The sequence below is a fragment of the Cibotium barometz genome, chromosome 54 (genome assembly GCF_041138505.1).
Source record: "Cibotium barometz isolate CiBa-2024 chromosome 54, ASM4113850v1, whole genome shotgun sequence".
NCBI classification, from domain to species: Eukaryota; Viridiplantae; Streptophyta; class Polypodiopsida; order Cyatheales; family Cibotiaceae; genus Cibotium; species Cibotium barometz.
In genome coordinates, this window is record NC_141099.1 from 4,659,376 (window position 1) to 4,682,044 (window position 22,669).

General features: G+C 38.2%; 1 pseudogene; it reads right to left on the bottom strand.

Annotated features, from left to right (window-relative positions):
- Nucleotides 1-13,500: 13,500 nt before the first annotated feature.
- LOC147607794 (ABC transporter C family member 5-like) overlaps nt 13,501-22,669 on the bottom strand; it is a 56,201-nt pseudogene continuing 47,032 nt past the window's right edge.

Below are 22,669 nucleotides of genomic sequence, written 5' to 3' on the forward strand. Positions count from 1 at the left end.
AATGCCCCCATTTTAATTCCCCCCTGATTGGACAATCATCTTCCATGTCCATACTGACGTAAGCCTCACTAGAGTAGGCACGGTTCTAACTTAGCCCGGTGAGAAATACAGGATGGACAGACCAATCTAATTACTCCACCACTGAGAGCGGGAAGGTTTGGCTATCGTGTATGACTACCAAAAGGTCCAACACTATCTCTTAGGCTCCCACGTTGTTCGTCATCTTAGACCACCATGCTCTCAAGTATCTGCTCAATAAACCTTAGGTGGTTGGTTTTGTCTGGTGGTGGGGTTACTGCTTTTCCAAGAATTTGATTTTGAGATCGTAATCCAACCAGGCAAACAACACATCATGGAAAACCACCTTTCTCGCATCGACACTAGGGAGCCTGCAACAATAGGTATTGATGATGAATTTCTTATTAGTGTCTTGTTCAAAGTTGATGCTACTCTAGACTGGTATGGGGATGTCCTTGCTTTGCTCTCTATAGGACAACTTCTGATCGACACTAAGACCAAGGACAAACGTTGGCTTCTAGTGAAGATCCGACCCTTCCAACTCATCGCTAGCCAACTTCACAAGGCACATCATGATGATGTTTTATGCAAGTGTGTCAGTCCTCACATGAGGTGCCTCACTTGGTGTGGAAGGTTCACACTCAAGCTCTGGTGGACACTATCTTGGTGTAAGATTCCTCCCCAGCCTCTCAAAATGTCGAGCATATTCCCCTGTAATCAATTCCCTCTTCAGAATTATAAGAGATCTTGTCTCTGCCTGTTTTTTTAGCATAGAGAGAGAAAATATTCTAGAGAGAGAATATTCAGATTTTGAATATTTTTGGATAGAAAAATATCTCATCTTATTAAAATGAATTCTCCTGAAACAGAAATTCAGAAAGAACTTTCCAATGTGCAATTGGAAATGGGTATAAAGGACCTTAGCCTAAGGGTCTAGATTTTCAAAAAAATTTGGATTATGGTTCAATTAAGTTTCCTTTGGACCAATAAGATCAATCCATGTGTGGGGAGGAGATAAATCCAATTTTGTAAAAGAAGATACCCAAAAATGAGTAAATGCTCACATAAGGTGAAGAGTTGAATATGTACAAGGTTTATTAGTAAGAAACTATGAGTGATATTAAAAATATGAGATATTTTGGGTATAATGATTCCATTTTGACACATATGTAAGGAAGGGGAGTCCCTTCAATTCTCACATAAGATGAAGAGTTGAAAATGTATAAGGTTTATTAGTAAAAAACTATGAGTAATATTAAAATATGAGATATTTTGAGTATAATGATTCCATTTTTGACACTGTTACTCTATTTCACCCAAGCCAAGAACTATGAATTGTTAATAATTCATTAGTTTTTGACATTTTCCTCTTCCAAATATTAGTTGGCCACTCTTGTCCAAACAAGAGTTGAACCCTCAAACCATCAAGCCAAAGGAAAGCTTTCAAAGTCATTAGTAAGTTGGTGATTCTTCTTTTCACTTATTTTATGATTTTTATGGCTTTAATGGTTCTTATGTTTTATGTCTTCTCTAAAAATGTTATACCTCATTACAAAAAGGTATTTTCCTCTTTTTTCTAACAAAACCAACCATTCTCTATCCTAGGTGAATGGTTAATTGATTAATATCAATTTTTTATAATGAATATTTTATTATAAAAGTGTTACTTTTAGCATAATTGAATTTCAAGCATAGAGGTATGCATAAAAGATGAATATTTTATTATAAAAGTGTTACTTTTAGCATAATTGAATTTCATGCATAGAGGTATGCATAAAAGATGAATATTTTATTATAAAAGTGTTACTTTTAGCATAATTGAATTTCATGCATAGAGGTATGCATAAAAGATGAATATTTTATTATAAAAGTGTTACTTTTAGCATAATTGAATTTCATGCATAGAGGTATGCATAAAAGATGAATATTTTATTATAAAAGTGTTACTTTTAGCATATTGAATTTCATGCATAGAGGTATGGAAAAAAATGATTATTTTATTGTAAAATTGTAAAGAAAAAAATGATTATTTTATTATAAAAATGTTACTTTTATCATATTGAATTTCGTGCATAGAGGTGAAAAAATAAATAAATTATTATTTTATTATAAAAATATTACAGAAAAAAATGATTATTTTATTGTAAAAGTGTTACTTTTATCACATTTGAATTTTATGCATAAGAAGATGCATAAAAGATTGATTTTAATTCAAAAGTGTCATTCTCATCTAAATTGAATTTATGCATAAGAAGATGCATAAAAGATTGATTTTAATTTAAAAGTGTCATTCTTATCTACAGTGAATTTATGCATAGGAAGATGCATAAAAGATTGATTTTAATTCAAAAGTGTTATTCTCATCTAAATTGAATTTATGCATAAGAAGATGCATAAAAGATTGATTTTAATTCAAAAGTGTCATTCTCATCTAAATTGAATTTATGCATAGGAAGATGCATAAAAGATTGAATTTTAATTCAAAGTGTCATTCTCATTTAAAATGAATTTATGCATAGGAAGATGCATAAAAGATTAGTTTTTATTTCGAAAGTATTAGTCTCCTTAAATGAAATTTATGCATAATTAGATGCGTAAAGAAATCTTATATCAAATATAAGAATTCCCTTGTATTCTATAAATAGATATGGGAAGGGATAGGATGTGATAAGAGATGTGATAAGATGTGATAAGATGTATATGAGAAGAGTTAGGATGTGATAAGATGAGTTAGGATGCGATAAGAGATGCATGAGATGTGATAAGATGTGATAAGATGTATATGAGATGAGTTAGGATGTGACAAGATGAGTTAGGATGTGATAAGATGTATATGAGAAGAGTTAGGATGTGATAAGAGATGTATGAGATGCGATAAGATGTGATAAGATGTATATGAGAAGAGTTAGGATGTGACAAGATGAGTTAGGATGTGATAAGATGTATATGAGAAGAGTTAGGATGTGATAAGAGGTGTATGAGATGTGATGAGATGTGATAAGATACTTATGGGATGAGTTAGGATGTGATAAGAGGTGTATGAGATGTGATGAGATGTGATAAGATACTTATGGGATGAGTTAGGATGTGATAAGATGAGTTAAGATGTGATAAGATACATATGGGATGAGTTAGGATGTGATAAGATGAGTTAAGATGTGATAAGATGTGTATGGGATGAGATAAGAAGTGTATGTGATGAGATAAGATGTATATGGGTTGTGATAGGGCGAGAATGGATGTGATGTAAAAGAATAGATGTGAAGGCGTATGGGGCTATATGAATGGGAATGTGGAAATGGATGTATGTATGTGGATGTATGGATGTGGAAATGGCTGTGGATGTATGAATGTGAAAACGGATGTATACATGTAGATGTAGATGTATGGATGTGAATGAGAATGTGGATGTGGATGTATGCATGGAGATGTTGATGTATGCTTGGAGATGTGGATATATGTATGTAGATGTAGATGTATGGATGTGAATGTGATTATGGATGTGGATATATGCATGGAGATGTTGATGTATGCATGGAGATGTGGATGTATACATGAAGATGTAGACGTATGGATGTGAATGTGATTATGGATGTGGATATATGTATGGAGATGTTGATGTATGCATGGAGATGTGGATTTACGCATGTAGATGTAGATGTATGGATGTGAATGTGATTATGAATGTGGATGTATGCATGGAGATGTGGATGTATGGTTATGTATGTGGATGTGGATGTATGAATGAGGATGTGAAAAGGGATGTATGCATGGATGTGTATGTAGAATAATGAACGTGAATAGGTATGGAAAATAATGTGTCGTCGATATGAGTAAATGGATGAAAATGAATACACATTGAATGGAATGTGGATTAAGTAATGTGGATTGAGAGGAGGGATAATGTGGAAAGACGAGAGTTCGATATAGAAACTGTATTTTGTGACTGTTTGTAAATGACTGTTTTATGTCAAGAATGCTGGGGAAGCATTTTGACCGTCTTGTGGATTAAGGTCATGGAGACCTAACTGATAAAGTTGCAACTACTGAGACGGAGAGTCAATGGAGGACGTCTCGCGTAGCAAGGTCGACCGAGGTCTTGACCAGCCTCGGTTCGATTTAAATGGTGAGCTTCCGGTACGGTGGATGAGGGACCAAGGAAGCGGCCTATGAGTGAAGCGCTCGGTCACCTGCGCGAAGGATCCTAGAGGGTGCTGACCATACGGTGCTTGGGCTCGGGGTCGCCGAAGATACCCACACGTGCGTCGTGGAAGATATTGGAATAAGGAATAAAAGTTGTTTTCTGAAATCGGGCATGGATCTGGTTGATTGTGGTTGGGTGGTTGGCTAACCCATGGGACTGGATGGGGTTAGGCTGGACTGATGGATCCGTAAATCGAGACTCAATTTCTGTTATTACGATAGATGAAGTAAATCCCGGATAGTAATTGTTCTATGGATAGGAATCAACGGCTGTGCCTCTTGATGGGGATGGTCTTGACTACGAGTTATCCTGGTGGAATTGCCCGTGCTTTCCGGGTAAAGGAAGTTTTTCTGGGTTTGGTTTTGGAGAAACCGAGACGGATTAGTCTCTTGTCCGGATATCCGTGGGCGAGGCCCCGAATGTGGGACCCCTGTCCCACGCGAGAAGTGCTACTTCCGCTGCTGCTAGTACCCCGAATCTGTTGCTCAGTGGGAACATGGATCTCACACTTGGCCACATCTTGGGTGTACTCTCCTATTCCTCATTCTCGCCAGATTCTTCTTCATGGCACTATACAACTCCACACCTTGGAGGATAGCCTGCTTCTTCCCCTTGGTTAATGGCTCCAAGATCAAAACTTACCACCGAGGAGCTCCCCTTCTCCATAGCTCAACTAGAAAGAAAAAAATAGGGTCTTCTCGTTTTGTTTCACTTGACATAGTCTACCTCCCATCTCATCCACGGCTTCCCCTTGATTTCCTTCCGTCTATCAGACACAACTTTCTTCCATCCAACCTTTTGAGACAAGCACCTTTTTTCCACCCCTCTTCCATCCAATAGCCTCTTTTGTCAGCCGCCCTTCCCTCTGACCCCTTTGTCACCCCCTTTCTGTCATCTGCCCCCCTTTCACATAGCCTGAACTGCTTCTGTACCCATCTTTAGCCTATGTACACACACCCCCTCATCCTAACTCTATGTTCCTCCTTGCCACCTCTTGTTGTTCCACTCGACAATGCCATCTTTCTTTCTGTGTGCCATAACCATTAGTGTTGCAGTGTTAACCTCCTAGATCAAATGCTGTGCTCCCACATATCTATCAATCTGACCCCTTGTCTTCCTACTAATTTATGGTTCAGCCAGGTCGGACAGGTGTCTATCATGTCTTGCAAAAATGCACATCACACTTGTTGGTTGATCAAATCCAGCTTCTCCGTGTTAAAAGATGCAAGTTCACATCATCCAAGGTTTGCAAAACCTTGAAAATGTGCTGCATGTTTGGTAAACTATTTAGGGAAAGAATTATAGGTCATGGCCTTCTCAGGAGATAATTCTGCATTAGGAGACCTAACCACTATGATTTAGCTATAGAATCTTGGTCAAATCTACGTAATTACATTGGCAGAGATGAAGCACGATATGCGATGATGAGCTTCTCATCTTGGATCATTATAAAATCCAGTTTTGTACTCAACAAGGCCTGATAGTGAATAAGAAACGAGAAGTGTACAAGAAGCCTATTGGGTGAGTAGTTTAGCCTAACACTCACAGCAATATATACTGATTAAAATATCTAAGCTGATTGAGCTCCTTAGCATTAGGATAGAGTTTTAGGGTTTAGTCCTTCCAAATCAGAGTCATAATTTATCATTATTATATCTCCTCTGATTTAGTAATATAAACAGTGCTGATTCGGTTTTAACTTGTTCATTCAATTATTCGTGCTAGTCATTGTGTCACATTTCCTCCTGTCCTCCCTCATTATTTTCACATGGTATCTATCAAAGCCTTGTTTACTCCATTGTGTAAGAGTCAGCTTAGGCTCCACCTAGCCTTTGAGATTAAGAACACCAGTATCTGCATCAGCTTCAATCACATGTTGCCTCAGATTTGTTGAGATATGGAGCTCATCTAGTGAGGCGGTGGACACTGATGACCCGCCTGGGGGATAGGTCCCACACTTACACCACTGGCATGGTTGGTGAGATCATGGGTGATATGCGGCCAGTGGGATGACATGCTGTGTGACAGCCATTCTAGAGACTGGTATAGTTATAGCGCCAGCTCATTTAGTTGGGTTCACACTATAGAGAACCCTGGTTGAGTACCTTTTCATATTGTGTGTTATCTTTGTATATGGCTTGTTGAGTGTTGTGTTTGAAGAAGAAGAAGATTTTCAGCCTCTCACCTTGTGTGTTCTCTTTTAGGGTTTTGTGAGTGTGTGTGCTTGCAAGAGCTCAAGCTCTCTTCTCCCCTGCATCTTTTCATGGTATCAGAGCCTGGTTCATGCTAAGGGCTATGCTGCAAGCAAGAGAAGCACAGGAAGCGATACGAGGGTAAGAGCTTCATCTACTCTTCCCTATTTGTGTTGGTGACTACACCCTTGTCGGGAGCTCTAAGGAGGCACCGACAAACGATCTCTAATTGAGGAGCTTTCTTCGCGGGCCCAAAATGCGTTTCAGGCGCGTTAGGACCTCCATTTTTCGGAAAGCAGGCGATTTCGAGCACTGGGTAAGTCATCCATTCTATTCAAAACTCTGTTTTAAGAACTGCAGGAAGACAGATTGGTTGTGTAGACATTGTGTGTGCTGCAAGGAGGTCAAATAGTTGCCATTGGGTGTATGTATGCACATTGAGGTCACTGGTTGTGACATTTGAGTGTAGTACAGTACCACGCTCAAGAAAATATAGTAGTTTGTGCAGCACAAACTAGAGTGTTGTTTCTGGTAAATTTGTGTGTCTGGCAAGATGTCAAATGATGGCATAAACCTGATTGTTGCTGAGAAGCTTGACAAGAACAACTTCCATGCTTGGAGGTTCAAGTTGACAAATTTCCTAATGGGAAAGGGTTACTGGGACTACATAGAAGGTGAGCATGAAGAGGCACCAGAGATACCAGAGATCAATCCGACTGCTTGCAGATGTGAATGAGTTCAAGGATTGGAACGAAGGAGCCAGAAAAGTTATGTATTGGCTCTCTATTAGTATACAAGACACCATGATTGGGCACATACAGGATGCCAAGTCCCCCAAGGAGGCATGGGACACCTTGGTAAAACTCTATGAAATGAATACCAAGGTGGCACGAAAGATACAATTGAAGAATGAACTTCATACTGTGGAGAAAAAGAGTATGTTTATGAATGACTATGCATTGAAGATCAAGGGTATTGTGGAATCCCTTGCATCTATTGGTGTTTTAGTAGATGATGAGTGATAATACGGTGGAATTCTGTCTACGTGGTCTCAGGCCACAATACAAGGCATTGAAGATGTCTATTCAGACTCGAGAAAACATTCCCAATTTCACAAATTTGGTGTCTATGTTGATTATAGAAGAGAAGAGCTTGGGTGAAGACCAACAGTCTTCACAAAACAAAACAGTTCAGAGCAACAGGCCTTCTACACAAGTTCAGGATATTGGTTTACTGCAAAGACAATATGGCTTAGACATGTTGTGCAAGTATGATATGATAGGTTGTAAGCCTATCTCAGTGCCATTGGATCAAAATGGCAAGTTGAGTGCAGATTCAGGAGAGATTTTGGAGGATCCTACTATATGTATATGCGCATAGTAGGAAGCTTGATCTACATGATGATCACCAGGCCAGATTTAAGCTATGTTGTTGGGTTGGTGAGTCAGTTTTTGTAGGTTCCTCATCGAAAGTCGCATTTGGATGCATTGAGATGCATACTGAGGTATGTGAGGTCTACTTTGCATTGTGGACTATTTTATGAAACTGGGACAGAGATATGTATACATGGGTACGCAGATGTTGATTGGGTTGGTAGTATCTCAGTTAGAAGATCTACTAGTGGCTTCATGTTTTCTTTAGGGAGTGCTGCTATGACTTGGAGCAGCAAGAAGTAGCCTACGGTTGCTCTATCCCCACTAGTACACAGAGGCCGAGTATAGAGGTGCTGCTATGGCAGCATGTGAGGTAGCTTAGTTGAGAAAGCTACTTGCAGATTTGGGTCTATCAATGGATAGACAAGTTGTCATTTTTTGTGACAACATTAGCAGTATACAGTTGGCCAGGAACCCAATTTTTCATGCTCGCACGAAGCATATAGAGGTCCACTACCATTTTGTCAGAGAGAAGGTTTTGGTAGGAGACGTTGACCTTGTTTATGTCAGCACCACACAGGATCAGGTTGCTGACATCTTCCCAAAAGCATTGGGAACAGAGAAGCTCCGCAGATTCAGGGCTTTGCTTGGTGTACATGAGATGGAGTTGAGCTCGAGGGGGGAGTGTTGAGATATCGAGCTCATCTAGTGAGGCGGTGGACACTCATGACCCGCTTGGGGGATAGGCCGCCCACACTTATACCACTGGCATGGTTGGTGAGATCATAGGTGATATGCGGCCAGTGGGATGACAGGCTGTGTGACAGCCATTCTAGAGACTGGCATAGTTATAGCGCCAGCTTTAGTTGGGTTCACACTACTATAGAGAACCCTAGTATGTATTTGGTTTGAGTACCTTTTCATATTGTGTGTACTCTTATCTTTGTATATGGTGTGTTGAGTGTTATGTGAAGAAGAAGAAGATTTTCAGCCTCTCACCTTGTGTGTTCTCTTTTAGGGTTTTGTGAGTGTGTGTGTGCTTGCAAGATCTCAAGCTCTCTTCTCCCCTGCATCTTTTCAAGATTCGTACCATAGTGCTCCACGTCAACACTGCACTACTGCTAAGTCAGTTTGCTACCAGAATATCTTCCTAAATCGGTTGACATAATTAGCCATTTACATTAACTATTAAAGTCAACCATCTGAGTTGACTACTACTGATGACAAGCTATTGACCTGCTCTACTAAACCAGCCAATACCTACTACTGACACAGCCGTCGACCTGCCTATTGACATTAGTGACTTGCTGCTCTACTGATAGTTATAGTGCCTATTGCCAACATAGACTTCCACATTCTGGAGTCAGCATTCAGTACTTGCCTAGGTTTACCTATTTGGCAGGGTTTACTCTTTGTTGTTGGCCAAGTATACTCTTTGTTGGCTAGGTTTACTCTTTGTGTTGTCCAGGTTTACTCTACAGGCAAAATCACCTTCCGGAGTCAACTGTCGGAGTCAACTCCAATCGTCAAAACCCAAAGACAAAATCAACAATTTGTTCTACTGACTCGATGGCACCCAACCTGAGTAACATACATTTGGAGGGAGTTGAAAAACTCAATAGTACAAACTATGTAACCTGGAAGAAGCTGAAGATGAAGTCGCTCTATTATTCTTCCAAGACTATTGGGAGATGGCCTCTATGGAGAGACCAACTGATTCGACTATTGAAGCTCTAGAAAAATGGGACAAGAAGGCCGTGTTTATTGTCCACATGATAAAGTTGAGTGTGAAGGATGACGTCCTCAGCCATTTGAGGGAAGTTCTAACTGTCCGAAAAGAAACCTGGGACAGCTTGAAGAAGGTGTGTGAGTCTAAAAGCACTTTAAGGCAAATTTCCTTAAGAGATAAACTCACAAATGAGATAAGGAAGTCTAATGAAACTGCTACAGACTTTGTCAACAAGTAGGTGAAAGATCTATATATCAATAAACTAATAGATGTTGGAGACAAGATGTTTGACAACGAGCTACAATCATCATCTATGGGCTGAAGAAATGCTATGAAGGTCTTATTCAAGGCCTCATCATTCTAAGAGAGAAACCCTCACTAGACAAAAGGGAGCAGATCCTTAGGGATGAGGATCAAAGAAAAGTAGCCATGAAGGACATCCTTGGTAGCATTAGCACTTTAGTAAGCAACAATGACAACTCTCTCTTCACACATAGAGGTAGAGGAAGAACAAATAATCAAAGAGGAAGAGGAAGACATAACAACTATCAAGCCAACAACAACAACAATGATGAAGGTACCTTTTCTTCTAATGGGGTAGAGTTGGCTATTTCTCTAGAGGTAGAACTTCCCATAACTCCATTCAATGTTATTATTGTAAAAAATATGGACATTTTAAGAAATATTACAAGAAAAATCAAGCTAATCTGAAGGCAAAATTAGTCAGCTATACTGACATTTAGTGTGCCAGTACTACACGCAACCAACCCTGTTAGAAATGTAGTCTCTTGGAGTAAGTAATTGCATGGCATACCCAATAGGGATGGGTGACAAGGAAACTTGATGAACTGATTTCACTGGAAAGGGCCTATCTCCAGATGCAATCACCTATGCTTACGTCTTGAAGGCAATAAGGGCATACAAATTCATGGCTATTGGGAAAAGATGTGTGCATGGCACTTCTTTGGTTGATATATATGCCAAATATTGTTTCCATGGAGCATCTCAAAATCCCTAGACTCCATACACAAACTCACCAACAAATCGTTGTGGATTCATGGCAGGTTCAATCCCTCTTGGGTTTGTGAAGAGTTGAGGAGAAGAGGAATGATGATGTCAACTACACATGAGTAGTTGTGTGGGGAAGGAAGAGAATTGTAAGGATTGGAAAGAAATGGGGCTTTCTTTGATGGCCTGAGTGAAAGCATGTGCTAAGAAGAAGGAGGGAGTAGAATATATGATGATATTCTCAAAAGAGGGTTACCTAAAAACATCACTTACATAGGAAGCATGTTAGTCAGTGTGTATGCCAAATGCGGTGTGCTTGCCAAAGCACATCCCCCTTCAAAAGTAGATATGTAGAGGAGTACATTTTAGGTATGGAGTGTTATAGTAGATATGGTGTGCTCCGACACTTTAATCACAATATATGCAAAATGAGGTGCATTTACAAAAGCAAAAGAATATCAAATGTCCAGATACCTTTTCTCCTCTCTTGTGGTCTTTGGGGATTTCAAGGTCTCCTTTTGAGGGCAAGCAACTACACCAGCACCTTGTAAATTGGCACATGGTCATGAGGAACACACTTGGGCAACTTGCTTGTATATATGTATGTGCAGTGCACAAATCTTGAATGCCCATTTTTGCTTTGATAAAATGTAAGATAGGAATGTCTTTATATGGAACTTTTTAATAGGAGCTTATGATGGATTTGGTTGTGTTTCTCTTCGAACAAATGCAAGTGGAGAATATCATTCTTGACAAGGTAGATTTTGTGTATGTTTTGTCTACATATGCTAACAATAATGCAGTGTGTATGTACTGAAGGAAAACAGCTACATGTTTGTATCATATCTATGGGACTTCATTCAAACTTCATTATGACAACTGCACTTATAAATATGTACAGAAAGTGTGATGACATTGAGCTTACATGGAGCACTTTTGCAAGCTTGCTTGAGTGAGATCTTGTTTCATGTGAGGAATGCTTTGATGGGAACCTACACATAGCAAGGTAGCTAAGGAAGCTTTTCACACATTTGAACAACTCCATCAAGAAGATTTTTTTCCTGAAAGGGTGACTTTTATGCATCTACTTAGTGGTTTTTCAAGCCCTGCAATATGCTTATCTATGGCAAACAAATCCATGTTTCCTTACAGTCTAAGGACTTAGAGAAGAATGTTATCGTGGCCATCGCACTTGCCAACATGCATGGCAAAATGCAGTAGTTTAAAGTGTGCACGACATTGTTTCAATCAAATGCATGCTTGTAATGTGGTGACATGGAATGCCATGATTGTAGTGTTCACTCAACACGATCATGGTAAAGAGACCCTGCAACTTTTTAACCAGATGAATGTAGAGGGAATAGGGTCAAACAAGGTAACCTTTGCTAGTGCACTTGATGCTTGTGCCAATGAGAGGTTCTTAAATTCCGAGAGAACCATAGATACCCATGACATGCAGGGTGGTGCATCAAAAAGAGGAGCCCACTCCCCCCTCGTTTATAGCCCACTCCCGCTCGTTATCACATGGGAAGGATATCTATTCTAAGGAAAGATGTTACATGGAATTAAAGGAATTTTCAATGGAAATTAAACAAAAAAAAATTGGGGTCCTATACGTATGGGTTTTCTATTTGTTTTCAACTCTTTCTAATCTCTTTAGCTATCTACATGTAACATCAAGTTTGGACATGAATTATCTAAGAGGGGCCAATGGTGATTGCAGCCTGGTGCTAGAGTTTAAGAGGTGTAATGCTAGCCTAAAATTTGAAGGCAGCAGCAGAGGGCATTTTCCCTTCTCAAGCCTTCTCTAAAAGGCCTTTCCAAAAATTGCGCATCAAAATATGGCCACCATTTAAGATGGAGTGTAAGGGGAAACAAAGAGTGGGAGTGAGAGCAAGAGTGAGGAGGGTAGAGGATTGGGAGTGTAGGGTTGAGGGAAGGGTGGGAGGATTAGGGATCGGGGTGATAGGGGAGAGAGAGAGAGAGAGAGAGAGAGAGAGAGAGAGAGAGAGAGAGAGAGAGAGAGAGAGAGAGAGAGAGAGAGAGAGAGAGAGAGGGAGCAAGGAGAGAGGTAAGAGGAGAGAGAAAGGCATAGATTGACATTTTGAGGGAGAGGGGCAAGAGAAAGAAGGGGGTAGCTCCTTAGGGTGAGAAATGGGCATCAACAAATTAAAGCCCAAGAGAGACGGGGTAGCTAGCCTTAGGGTATGGCTTTAGTTCATTAATGCCACGTCAGTGGACTTAACAGATTAAAGCCCTGGTGATGTGGTGCACTAATAAACCAAAGCCTAAGCAACCAAGAGCAATGAGGGCTATGGGATGCAAAGGTTGAAGAATATACTCAGTGTGGTCATCATTTTAAGTTATTCTACGAAATGCATCAACACAGACTCACCTTGTTAAGGGGAACTTTTTTGACTTCCCGTTTTATTTCTAAAGGCTATTGGACTTTCACATCTCTTATGCATGTCAAAAAATTCTCTCTTTTTAGGGCACTCCACATTTTGCACGCGTGATGCTAAAGGGTCTCTTAACGTTTCTAGCAACCACCTTCTCATAATATCATCATGTACCAACTTCTTTTAAGGTACCAACTTACATGAAAATAGATGATAGTCTACTCAACACTTTTTATAAATTCAATGAAAACCTTGTAGTCATTCTCATCTAGTTGGTAACAGTTGTTACATTATATGTCAAGTGTGCTAATGCAATAACACTCTCAATCTCCACCATATTCAAGTCGGTCACATCATATGTAAACATTCGGGATCCATTCACCTTTTGATACCAACCAAGTCCAAACACTAAGTCCTATCTATAAGAGGATGCCCATTTTACGAGCAACTACGAACGAGCCAAGCCCTACCTTGAGCAAGTGCCAAAGGAAAACTATGCATGTCACCGCATTATTGTTCTTCACTCTTCTGTATTATTAGATAGTCAAAGAAGCATTAAAAGAGACATTCCCACATGTTAAAGTGCTAGACAAGTGAAGTTTGAACCAAATTCCAAAAGAAAGATTTCAAACTCTTTAAAGCAGATTTTATCTTTGCGGTCTTTTCCGTCCCAATCTTCTCACACATGAGCATTGTTAGATTGTCTATGTGCCCTAAGTAAAGAAAAAGACACTTGCCTCCCCAGGAAAGAATCCACCAAAGAAAGAACACAGGAGGTATTATGTCGTAGCATGTTTACCAAAATTTCATAATTATATTTTTACCTACAAAAAGAAGCAGCCATTCTGCTTTACATACGATAAAGTCGCAACCCTAGATAGCAAACAATACCAACCAAAATATATGCTACATGTGTGTGCGCGTTTACCAAGTTGTGTGTACATGTGTGTGTGTGTGTGTGTACACACACACACACACACACACACACACACAACTTGGTAAATGCGCACATGCGTGTAGCAGTTTCTTTTTTTCTTTTTCTTTTTGGTAAGGAGGAGGAGAGTATATATACTCATGTATGCAGGCAAATAGCTCAATTGTTCACTTCCAGTGTAAGCATCAACTGCACTAAATGGGTCCTCAAGAAGATAGATATTTGCATCTTTGTATAGAGCCCGTGCAAGTTTACTCCATTGTTTCGGACCACCACTAAGGTTAATACTCCTTTCACCAATGATTGTCTAATCTCCATGGGAAAACACGGTCAAGTCCTTCTTTAGTGCACATACTTGGAGTATGATCTTATACTTTTTTTTGTCCATGGGACTCCCAAACAAAATGTTTTCTTCTATGTTGCGAGTCTCGATCCATGCTAACTGCGAGACATAGGCTTTTTGTCCACAAACGTTCACTTGAAGAGTTGAGTCATAAAAGTCACTTTATATGCTAAACCAATATGACCTAAGTAGAATATCAGACCCATGTTTAGCACCTCATCTTGCAATCTTGCAATCATACTTATAATATTGTAATCATACTTATAATATTTCAAACGTTAAGCCTCCACCAATCATACTTGTATTATATGTGCTTCATTCTAATGCCTTTGGATCCATTTTCTTACAAAAAAGTAGGACATTGGATTCTTGGGGAGTAGAAGATTGACAGGTTAACTTGTAGCAAGCTGCAACAAGAAATGTTATAGAAAAAGGCTCCTAGTGACCAATAGGCATGACATGCACAGTAAAGGCTTCAGAGGACTTCAATGCTTTATACTTCATAACTCTTCATTGCATATGGTCAAGGCTGTAGAAATGTTTCTTTCAGCTACTTCAAAAGCCCTATAAAAGAACACATAACATACACGAGTATCGTATGCATTTTTTTCAATTGTTTGATGTTTGGATGACAATCATACGAGCATGATTGGAATCATGGTTTATCTCAATTCAAGTATGATTTTCAACCATGGTTTATCTTCAGAATTGAGGTAAATAAAGTCACTTCCTCTAAAACCCAACCACACAGCAAGCAGACATAGGATTAGAGAACCCAATAGACATCACCACAACGCACTACACTAAGACAAGTTTCAGACAAGACCCAACCTCAATAGGATGTGCCCAGTGGGGTAGTAGCCTCACCATATGACCCAATTCACACGGGAAAGTTCTGAGAGGGATTTGCATGGAACAAGCCAAAGGGAAAGAGATATGGACTTTATAAACCTACCTAGCCCTCTCATATAGAGAGGAACCTTGATGAATAGAATTAATACTCTATATTGTCACCCGATTTAGTATTTGTTAAGATCTAGTGAATGTTTAGGTATCTTACCATGCCACAGAGCTTTGACATTTCCCCAAGAATGCATGCAAGAAGACTCATCTTTCCAGGACCCAACCTTCTCGCACACGGCCACCTGCATCCCCCTTGCTCACTCTCACATTGATTTTTGAGAGAGTGGGCATTTCAAAAGATAGGTCCCAGTTGAGCACACCATCTTTGATTTCAACTGCCATGTTTGAGGCACCCTTGTGAACCTTAAGAAGATCTGCATCCTTTGGCAGCTCCTCCTCTTCCAGGAAACTTGAGACTCGGTCCCAAGGAGACTTTCATTTGGGCAATCATAGCCACGAGATCAAGAAAGTTCCGCAACAAAGACTCTTTCAGAATGCAAAATGTGGCTATGCCAAAGGCAATCACAGACACAAAAATTGGCACCCCCTATTAGAATATGAACGTGACTACTGCCTGTGCAAAGAGATCTTTCTGCAACCATCCGTATTCTTCTTCTATCAAACTTTCTAGCAGCTTAGCCCAGTATCCTCCCATGCTTGCAATTTCTTGAAGTGGTCCGCATCATGCGCTTATCTTTTTCATTGTCATAAAGTGATCCTAATAATTCTCCTGTAGCTTGGCCAAGGGAATGTTGCCGATAATAGAGATCATTTTTGTAGCCAGAGTTGCAATGAAGGCCACCCCGACACTTCTGTACAAAATCCCAAGTGCCAACATAATCTGCAAAGGCAAAACCCAACTATCATGCAAATACTAAGAAAAGTCCCCAATTCTCTGCACATCCACAGACATGTAATTCATGATCTCCCTGCCACCACTGAGGCTTTTCGGGGCTTGACTTAAAAGGCGGAGCCCCTTGTGGTACACAAAGGCTGTCAAAGCAACCCGAAAATGCATCCCTAGTAAATTAATCCCCATGTACCACTAACGATGTGTGTAAGATTCCTCCCTCCAACTTTTGATGATGTAAGAACCTCCCCTTTAGTCTATTGTAATCATCCCCTCCCCTTCAGAATGGAAAAAGACCTTGGTTGACCTTGTTTTGGTCTAGAGAGGGAGAAAATATTCTAGAGAACAATTTTGAGATATTTTTGGATACAAAGTTACCCTTTTATTTTAAGATGAATTCCCCTAAAAACAAAAGTTTAAAAAGAGTTTTCCAATGTGCATTAGATATTAATTGAATATGTGCAGTACTGGACACCTTAGCCTAGGGGTACCTATTTTTAAAAAATTATGGTTAAGGTCCAAAGAGTGTTCTAATGGGCCTATAGGATTAATCCAAGTGTTTGAATAATAAAAATGCCAGAAAAAAAAGAAAATCCACCAAAAATGAATAAATTTTCACATAAGATGAAGAGTTGACTAGTACTGGTACTTAAGTAGTATAAAAATGTGAATTTTGACACCTCAGGATGACAGAGAGAACCCCTCAACAAAAAGGCACCTAGAAATAACATCAAGGAGGTCATTTTTTATTCAAAAAAATCATAAAGTGGCTAGATATTTATCTCTCATCTCTTCTCTTTCAAACTAGATCAAAAAGTGGGCAAATTAGTCTAAAACTTGTCCAAATTGGATCAAATTGAAGCTAGAACCCTCTGGATCCCAGTTGGACTTGGTTGGTGACTCCATCACTTATAAAAAGAGCCCCACTCCTTTGTATTTTCATCCTAGTGTATTTACATGCTAGTGTAATTTTGATTTTAGTGTAATTCCATCATCCCTCTACCTTGCCTCTCCATTGTGAAGCTTTGGTGCTTCACTAAACCTCGTCTTCTCTTGGAGATTGCCCTCTTCTCTTGGTGGCCAAGCCTCTTCTTTGAGGGCTACACATCTCCTTAAAGAATCAAGCCAAAAACCAAGGGTAAGCCTAAACAATGATGTTTACTCTCTTCTTTGGATGGTAATATTCTTCCCAATCTCTCTACATGCTTGGGAAGCTTTCTATTTCATGGTTTCTTCTTAGAACCATGGCTTTATTGATTTATGTTGTTTAAATGAAGTAATGTTAATCTCCTATGCTGCTTAAATGTATTGTTTTTTATCTGTAATCTCTCTTTTTGAAAGAATACTCACTTCTACGGGTTAAATCATTCTTGGAAAGATAAATCTTAGTTCTTATCTCATTTTCTTACCAAAACTCTAAAGCTAACAAGCTGAGATGAAGATTAAACATTTATATGATTATTAGTCTACTTAGAATGAGGTTAATTCATTGAAGCTTGTTTTTATGATAAGAAATCTTATATTTATTCATTTTATGATGAAAGAGAGCTTATGATAACATTCATATATTTATTTTCATTTGGAAATTATAATTGGATATTTTTTTAAATAACAAGATGCTTAGATGCAATTATGCTTATATTTATGCATAAAATAAATTTTATGTTAAAAGTGGAATTTTGAGCATTCTTATTTCATAGAAAATGCGGGAAAACTATGACAAAAATTTTATCATTAGAAAATGAATTTGAATTTATGCATAATAAATGTTATGCCAAAAGTGGAGTTTTGAGCATTATTCATTTTAGAAATCTAAGTTCTTCTCTCATTTTCAAATGGGATTATGAATATAATTCACTTAAATAAAAATGAATTAGAATGTGTGCATAAGTATTTTATGCTAAAAGAGATATTTTCATGATATTTTATTTTAGAAAATAGAGAAAAGAATGTGAAAATATTCATAGGGGTGCATCGAGAAAACATGGATAAAATTTTAATCAGAAAGAGGACTCACAGACATAATTAACTTTTGGAATTATGAAGTATACGTCTAGATTCTCAAGAAATAGAATCTTAAATACATTCTACAGGAAAAGGATTTCCCAGAAAAAAAGACCAGAAACATCCTTAGTTGGATGAACGTAAATACTTATGTGACTGACTTATTTGTAGAGTCCCTGGAAAAGGATTCTCGAATTCTTGAAAGGATTGAGGATTCGAAGGTGAATGGGAATTTAGACTTAATTGAATTGAGTCAAGAAAAAGTTATCTTTAACTAAGCCAAGTAATGGCCGAGACTTAGAAAGTTTTATCGATATGTAAAGTAGAATAAATGTACTCTTAACCTGGTTGATTATGGAACCTAATTCTGATAACTAGATCAAGGAAAGTTGATAATCAAACCTGATTCGCTCAAAGCGAAAAGAGACCATCTTTTTTGTTAAGATTGGAATGATGTCAATGAATGTGGAAATGATGTGAGATTATGTGAATGATGTGGGATAATGTGAATGAATGTGGAAATAATGTGGGATGATGTGAATGAATGTGGGATGATGTGAATGAATGTGGAATGATGTGAGATGATGTGAATGAATGTGGAATGATGTGAATGAATGTGGAATATTGTGAGATGATGTGAATGAACGTGGAAATGACATGGGATGTTGTGAATTGATGTGGAAAAGTGTGTAATAATGAGAAATGATGTGAAATGATAAAAAATGATGTGGAATGATGAGAATGATAATGAATGATGTGAAATGATGAGGAATGATGTGAAATGATGAGGAATGATGTGGAATAATGTGGAAAGATGGGAATTTTACTTGGAAGCTGTATTTGCATGTGAAACCTGTTTTTTTTAAAGATTGTTTTACGTCAAGAATGTTGGGGAAAGCATTTTGACTATCTTATGGAATAAGGTCATGGGAACCTAAGTGGAAAATGTTGCAAATATCTGATGGAGAGTCAAAGAAGGACGTCTCACGTGGCAAGGTCGGCTAAGGTCTTGATGACTAGCCTCGGTTCGGTTAAAATGATGAGCTTTCGGTACAGTGGATGAGGGGCCAAGGAAGCGGCCTATGAGTGGAGTGGTAGGTCACCTGCGAAGGAGTGGTAGGTCACCTGCTTATTACGAAGGAGCCTAGAGGGTGGTGACCATAAGGTGCTCGAGCTCTGGGTCACCCAGGATACCCACACGTGCATCGAGGAAGAAATGGAACATTGAGTTGGAGTTGTTTTCTAAACACAGGCATGGATCTGGTTGGTTGACCTTGCTAGTCTTAACAGATGAGTCCTTGGTAACTGGATCTCATTGGTTGATCTAGCTGATCTTCAACGGAGAGTCCATATGGATTTTATGAGATTATACTCATGGATACTATGAGCTAGGAACTATTGAAAAGGCCCCTGAGTGAAGTACTAGGTGAGCCTAGAGGGACTGACCAGGTGGTGAGCATTCTGGTTGTTGCCCATGATGCCATAGGTATGCTAAGGAAGGAATGATCGAAATTCAGATTTTATGGTTGGAAAGTGGAAAAGTTTAAAAAGAGTTTTCCAATGTGCATTAGAAATTAATTGAATATGTGCACTGGACACCTTAGCCTAGGGGTACCTATTTTCAAAAAATTATGGATTAAGGTCCAAAGAGTGTTCTAATGGGCCTATAGGATTAATCTAAGTGTTTGAATAATAAAAATGCAAGAAGAAAAGAAAATTCACCAAAAATGAATAAATTCTCACATAAGATGAAGAGTTGACTAGTACTAGTACTTAAGTAGTATAAAAATGTAAATTTTGACACCTCAGGAGAGAACCCCTCATCAAGGACGCGCCTATAAATCAAATCAAGGAGGCCATTTTGTATTCAAAAAAAATCATAAAGTGGCTAGATATTTCATCTCTCATCTCTTCTCTGTCAAACTAGATCAAAAAGTGGGCATAATTAGTCTAAAACTTGTCCAAATTGGATCAAACTTAAGCTAGAAGCCTCTAGATCCCAGTTCGACTTGATTGATGGCCTCCCTCACCTATAAATAGATCCCCATTCCTTTATATTTTCATCTTAGTGTATTTACATGGTAGTGTAATTTTCATTTTAGTGTAATTCCATTATCCCTCTACCTTGCCTCTCCATTGTGAAGCTTTGGTGCTTCATTCAACCTCTTCTTCTCTTGGTGGCCAAGCCTCTTCTTTGAGGGCTACACATCTCTTTAAAGAATCAAGCGAAAAACCAAGGGTAAGCCTAAACAATGATGTTTACTCTCTTCTTTGGATGGTAATCTTCTTCCCAACCTCACTACATGCTTGGGAAGCATTCTAATTCATGGTTTCTTCTTAGAACCATGCCCTTATTTATTTATGTTGTTTAAATGAAGTAAAGGTAATCTAAATGTATTGTTTTTTATTTGTAATCTCTCTTTTTGAAAGAATACTCATTTTTATGGTTAAATCCTTCTTGGAAGGATAAATCTTAGTTCTAATCTCATTTTCTTACCAAAACTCTAAACCTAACAAGCTAGAGATGAAGATTAAATATTTTTATGATTATTAACCTACTTAGAATGAGATTAATTTATTTAAGCTTGTTTTTATGATAAGAAATCTTATATTTATTCATTTTATGATGAAAGAGAGCTTATAATAACATTCATATATTTATTTGCATTTGGAAATTATAATTTAAAAATTTTCAAATAACAAGATGCTTAGATGCAATTATGCTTATATTTATGCATAAAATAAATTTTATGCTAAAAGTGGAATTTTGAGAATTCTCATTTCATAGAAAATGCGGGGAAACTATGGCGAAAAATTTATCATTAGAAAATAAATTTAAATTTATGCATAATAAATTTTATGCCAAAAGTGGAGTTTTGAGCATTATTCATTTTAGAAATTACGAGAACGTTATGTACAATTCTTCTCTAATTTTTAAATGGGATTATGAATATAATTCATTTAGATAAAAATGAATTAGAATGTGTGCATAAATATTTTATGCTAAAAGAGGGATTTTCGTGATATTTTATTTTGGAAAATAGAGAAAAGAATGTGAAAATATTCATAGGGGTGTATCGAGAAAACATGGATAAAATTTTAATCAAAAAGAGGAATCACGAACATAATTAACTTTTGGAATTATGAAGTATACATCTAGATTATCAAGAAATAGAATCTTAAATACATTTTGAACGAGAAAAGGATTTCCCAAAAAAAGACCAGAAACATGCTTAGTTGGATGAATGTAAATACTTGTTGACTGACTTATTCCTAGACTCCCTCGAAAAGGATTCTAGAATTCTTAAAAGGATCGAGGATCGGAAGGTGAATGGGAATTTAGACTTAATTGAATTGAGTTGAGAAAAAGTTGTCTTTAACTAAGCCAAGTAATGGCTGAGACTTAGAAAGTTTCGTCGGTATAAAAAGTAAAATAAATGTACTCTTAACCTCGTTGATTGTGGAACAAAAATTCTGATAGCTAAATCAAGGAAAGTTGATAATCACACGTGATTTGCTCAAAGCAAAAAGAGACCATCTTGTTTGTAGAGATTGGAATGATGGGAATGAATGTGGAAATGATGTGGGATGATGTGAATGAATGTGGAAATGATGTGGGATGATGTAAATGAATGTGGAATGATGTGAATAAATGTGGAATGATGTGAGATGATGTGAATGAATGTGGAATGATATGGGATGATGTGAATGAATGTGGGATGATGTGAATGAATGTGGAATGATGTGAGATGATGTGAATGAATGTGGAATGATGTGGGGTGATGTGGAATGATGTGAATGAATGTGGAATGATGTGAATGAACGCGGAAATGATGTGGGATGATTTGAATTGATGTGGAAAAGTGTGGAATAATGAGAAATGATATGGAATGATGTGGAATGATGAGAAATGATGTGAAATGATATGGAATGATGTGGAATGATGTGGAATGATGAGAAATGATGTGGAATGATGAGAAATGATGCTGAATTATGTGAAATGACGTGGAATGATGTGGAATGATATGGAATGATGAGAAATGATGTGGAATGATGAGAAATGATGTGGAATGATGAGAAATGATGATGAATTATGTGAAATGATGTGAGGAATGATATGAAATGATGAGGAATGATGAGGAATGATGTGGAAAGATGGGAATTTTGCTTGGAAACTGTATTTAAAACGTGTTTTTTAAAGATTATTTTATGTCAAGAATGCTGGGGGAAGCATTTTGACTATCTTATGGAATGAGGTCGTGGGAACCTAACTAGAAAATGTTGCGTATAGCTGATGGAGAGTCAAAGAAGGACGTCTCACGTGGCAAGGTCGGCCAAGGTCTTGACCAGCCTCGGTTTAGTTAAAATGGTGAGCTTCTGGTACGGTGGATGAGGGGCCAAGGAAGAGGCCTATGAGTGAAGCGCTAGGTCACTTATTACGAAGGAGCCTAGATGGTGGTGACCATACAGTGCTCGGGCTCTGGGTCACCCAGGATACCCACACATGCATCGAGGAAGAAATGAAACATTGAGTTGGAGTTGTTTTCTTAACACGGGCATGGATCTGGTTGGTTGACCTTGCTGGTCTTCAACGGATGAGTCCATGGCTTTTTTGGTAACTGGATCTTGTTGGGGTATCTAGCTGATCTTCCAACGGAGAATCCATATGGATTTTATGAGATTATACTCTTGGGTACTATGGGCTAGGAACT